Below are 4,809 nucleotides of genomic sequence, written 5' to 3'. Positions count from 1 at the left end.
ATATAGATAATGCCTTATTGTTGAAGGACTTATTTTTGAAATGATCAACTAGCATATCAAGTTTATAATTTTATACTGAACAACAGACTACATAAGTCAAGGTGGAAAAAATAGGACACGTGTATTTAGACACGTACGCACATTAATTATTTATTAGCCCACTAATTAAAAACAAAATATCATTTGAACTAATTACTTAGCTTTTAGTAGTAATTAGGGCAAGTTATTAGATTATTTTGTTTGTACAAATATACATTAATTTACCCTCAAATATTTGTGGTATATCTTTTGGTATTATTTAGTATGTATATATATATTTTGTGATATGTAACGTTGAATACTCTAAGACTATATATATGATATATAGAAAAAAACAAAAAAAATTGAGAAGTTTATTATATATTTTTTTTGTCTTCTAAATAAGTTTATATTTGTCTATACCTCTATAAGTAAGCATGCATGTATGCCAAATTGAGAAGTAGTACTGTAGCAGTTTGCATAATTTTTTATTAAAAAATGAATGCTAGTTAGAGTAATAATTTATTCTATAAAACTATATGAAGAATATTTACTATTTATAGAACAGTATATTTGCTTGTTTTTATGTTACAGTGAACAGCTTTAGCTAGTGAAAGAAAAGAAAAAGTAGTGAACCAACAAAAGATTAAAAGAAAAAATGATGTTTGTATTAATTTCTACATATATTTTTATATTTTTTATGATATAAAAATAAATATTTTAAAAATGGATGGTGAACATGAGATACTTCTAGATTTTATTTGATAATGATTTGAAAAAAATTTAATTTATTGTATTATTAGTATAAAAAATTCATTAAATTATATAATTAAAATAAAAAAATTTATACTAATTAATTTTGACACACAAAAACGTTTTATACAATCATATAATTACATTCATTTTTTTCGTTTATACAATCAATATAAAAAATAATTATTTTTACTGACGTAACTTTATATAATTAAATATACATATAAAATTATTATCAAAATTAAATGATATTGTTATTCAAAAAATTATAGTATGCATTTTAGGTATCTATTTGCTTTCTTAAAAGCTGAAAACCAAACAAGGGCTGGTCTCTTTAATATGATGGATTAGTATATATAGTTGGCACATGAATTTTAATTTGATATTTATATATATATATACTGTTAAAAATTAATTGAAAGTACTGCAATACATACATATATAGGTATAGGTGTCTATAAATAATAGATGTCTAAGTGTGTTAATGAAAAGTAAGCATCATGTGTGGTCCAGTGTGATCTATGTGCCTATTTCTCAATGGGTTGGACAGACTCTGCAATCACCATAAATTGCAAATTTGCATCTATGATATAGACAAGCAAAAAGATTAACATTGTCATACTCAAAGTTGTATGTGGAGGTAGAAACATAGGGAATAATAAATTAAAGTGTGGATCAAATAATATATAAAATGTAATTATTTTTTTAATGTGATGTTATGTAATTAAAATATGTATAAAATATTTTTATACTAACAGTATATTAAAATTAAATTTATATAAATAAATATAATAAATGTAAATGTAAATATATGAGATGATTATGAATTTGCCTTAGCAAGAGGAATGGCGTCTGGTCACATTTCAATTATTGTATGAGTTTTATATATGCACGACATCTCTCATGTTATACAAGAATATTTATAATGTGCTTGACACCCTTTTGTATATTTTGTTTTTTCCTTGGGGCACCCTCATCATGGTCGGTGAAAATAAAATGTTGAAATTGATATATAGATTTTTTAGTGTAGTATTATTATTAATTTAATTTAATTTTGATATGTTATTAGTTTAAAATATTTTGTTAGATGATCACCCAGTTATTTATAATTTGGGTTATTAAAACTACTTGACTATCATCGTAACTACATTAATAGTAAAAAAATTTAGTTATTTTTGTTAGTTTCTATAATTTTATTAAATTTATAATTATATTTTTATATTTTTTGAATTAAATCTCTATACTACTTTTAATTTTATAATTAGATTTTTTTATATCAAATATATTAAAATTAACAGAATAATATTTTTCTCAAAAGTATGTAACTAAATATCTAATTATGTTCTTAATTATAAATATCTATAATTTATAAAAAAGTATTTATTTAACTTTAATATTTTTTATACTGAAAAGATCTAATTACAAAACTAAAAATAATGTAGGAATTTAATAAAAAAATATAGAAATCTATTTAAAAATTTAGTGATATTACAAGGACCGTTAAATTTAAAAGAACCAAAAAAGTTTAAAATTACTTATTCATCATTGTGAACATATATTTTTTCGTCAGACGCCTCACCTTCTACGGCTCCAGCAAGTGAGTTATACCTTCCTTCACCTGACGCCATCATCTCGTATCTGAGGGAGGCTGGATTTGGCGATATGGTGCCTCTCAGGAATTTCACATTCGACAATGACTTAATTACGGCATCCGTGAATCAATGGCATCTGGAGACCCACGTTTCATCTCCCGTGGGGTGAGGTTACTATCACCATGTAGGACGTGGCGTACCACCTAGGGCTACGCGCCCACGAAGACCCTATTGGGGGTACTTCCGTGACTTCGGTAGGTGGTACCAGATGGAGACGTGGCAGTTGATGGAGCGGCTGCTAGGTGCCAAGACTCCGGTGGCTCCACAACAGGCGGCACAGAAGAAGGAGTCATTCACGCTAAAGCTCGTATGGCTGCGAGATCGTGTCTGCCAGATGCTCCCTGTAGACGATCCAAAGACCCTCCGACAGTATGTTAGATGCTACATCATATTATTGATTGGAGGATATCTGATGACGGACTAGTCGAATAACTTGGTCCACCTGCGTTGGCTCCCACTTCTTGAGGACTTTGGGAGGTGCCGGGTGTTGTCTTAGTACCCTCCTTGGTTCGTCGAGGAGGAAGAATGGGGGACATGGATGTCAGTTGTCTCCCTTGTCTGCTTCAATGTTGTGCAATTTCACCAGGTTGACCGGGTGAAGCGGCAGTTCAATAGAGAGCAGCATGTGACTGCCACTCCAGTCAACCTAGACAAGTATCGCTGAAGTCTTGTTTATCTTTACTTTTCTGAGTTTAGAGTTAAATTATTACAATTAACATATGTGCCCCAGTCAACCCCGTCAGACTAGTTACTTGTATCCGGTTCAGGAGGGGCACAACATCGGGACATCTGGGACACATCATCACCCGGATGGCATGATGTAGGGCCATCCAACAACCATAAGGAGGAGCAGATGGTTGATGATATTTTCTTCGACGACACCTTCCAGCTTCATACTGCTGACTCGGCCTCGATGCAGTGCCTAGCAGAGTCATTCTGGACTGGGAGGGAGTAGGATGTCGGATAGTATCAGCATCCATCTGCTCCCGCGTATACCTCGGTGTGGATGCCACAGATATATCCTGCATCTGGATCATCATATGGGGCGGGGGTTTGTTCGGGTGCCTAGTATGCCACCCCACCGTCTTACGACTACGGTATGTTGCTGACATCATCACGACCTCTATTTACCCCTCCGTAAGATCCACTATCTCACCCTCAGCCTCAGTTACATCAGTATGCCACAATTTCGTACCCCGAAGGGTACTATGTCCCACCTCCTCCACCACCTCCACAGGATCTTACTATGCAGCACATGCCTATGGAAGACCATTGACCTACCCGACCTCAGCATCAGACGCAGCCTCCACCTTGTGGTACCGGACACCGGCGTCACTATCAGGATCCCCACCACCGCTGATGTGTAATTGTATAATGTTGTTGTTTATTATTATCTATAAGTTATTAAAATGAGAAGAATTAACAAAGTAATTAAACCCACTTTAAAATAAATTAGAATCTTATCTATACATTTTATAATATAAATACATTTTTATAACTATCTAGTTTTAGTGTTTTTAGTTTTTCTTTCAATTAAGACCCTTTTTAGGTTTAATATCAAATTATAGATTTTATTATAAAACATAATTAAAATAGTAATTTTTAATTAATAAAATATATTTTAAATCCTTTATCAAACATTTTATCCTTAAGGATATAATTAATAAAACCAATCCATAATATATATTTGAATATTTATTTTGTCAAAGAAAAAAATGTAAACCCTAAGATTTATGAAAATTTGTCTTTTAAGCAAATAAGGAAGGCTTTTATATTTCTCAAAAAACAAAAACCACAAAATTACATACTATATATCCCTTCTTTCATTTCCATAAATGATTGATTTGTGCACATTGAGAGTAGAGAATGCAACAATGCTATGAAAGGAGCAACACATAAATACTGATATCCTTTCTTTAACTTTCTCAAGTTGATGGAGAAACTATATATGCATACAATAGAAAGCGATTGAAATTCCAAAAGAATTTACTTATTACTAATCTGAATTCATTCAATGTTAGAATATGATAGGGAAATGTACTCTACTATATATACCCAAAATAATACTTAAATAGTGACAATAGCCCTTTTCTATATATACATATTAACAAATAAATATAGCAATGACCACAACATTTAATTTAATATTAAATTTTTTACCCCCCTTATTATTATTATTATTATTATTATTAGAAAAAATATAGGAAGTCAATGAAATTATCTGTACAATGTGTACAATAAAATTTAAAAATGTTTAATTCAATAGGATATCGGATGTTTATTATCCATAGTACTCGAATAGTTATTTTTAATATAAGTGTATTGTATTTAAAAAATTAATAATATTTTACTTTAAATATTTATTTTTTAACTCATACTAATATAT

This window comes from Arachis duranensis, chromosome 2, assembly GCF_000817695.3.
Source record: "Arachis duranensis cultivar V14167 chromosome 2, aradu.V14167.gnm2.J7QH, whole genome shotgun sequence".
Taxonomy (NCBI): Eukaryota; Viridiplantae; Streptophyta; class Magnoliopsida; order Fabales; family Fabaceae; genus Arachis; species Arachis duranensis.
The sequence above is the reverse complement of the archived record's forward strand: the minus strand, read 5'-3'. Positions refer to the sequence as shown.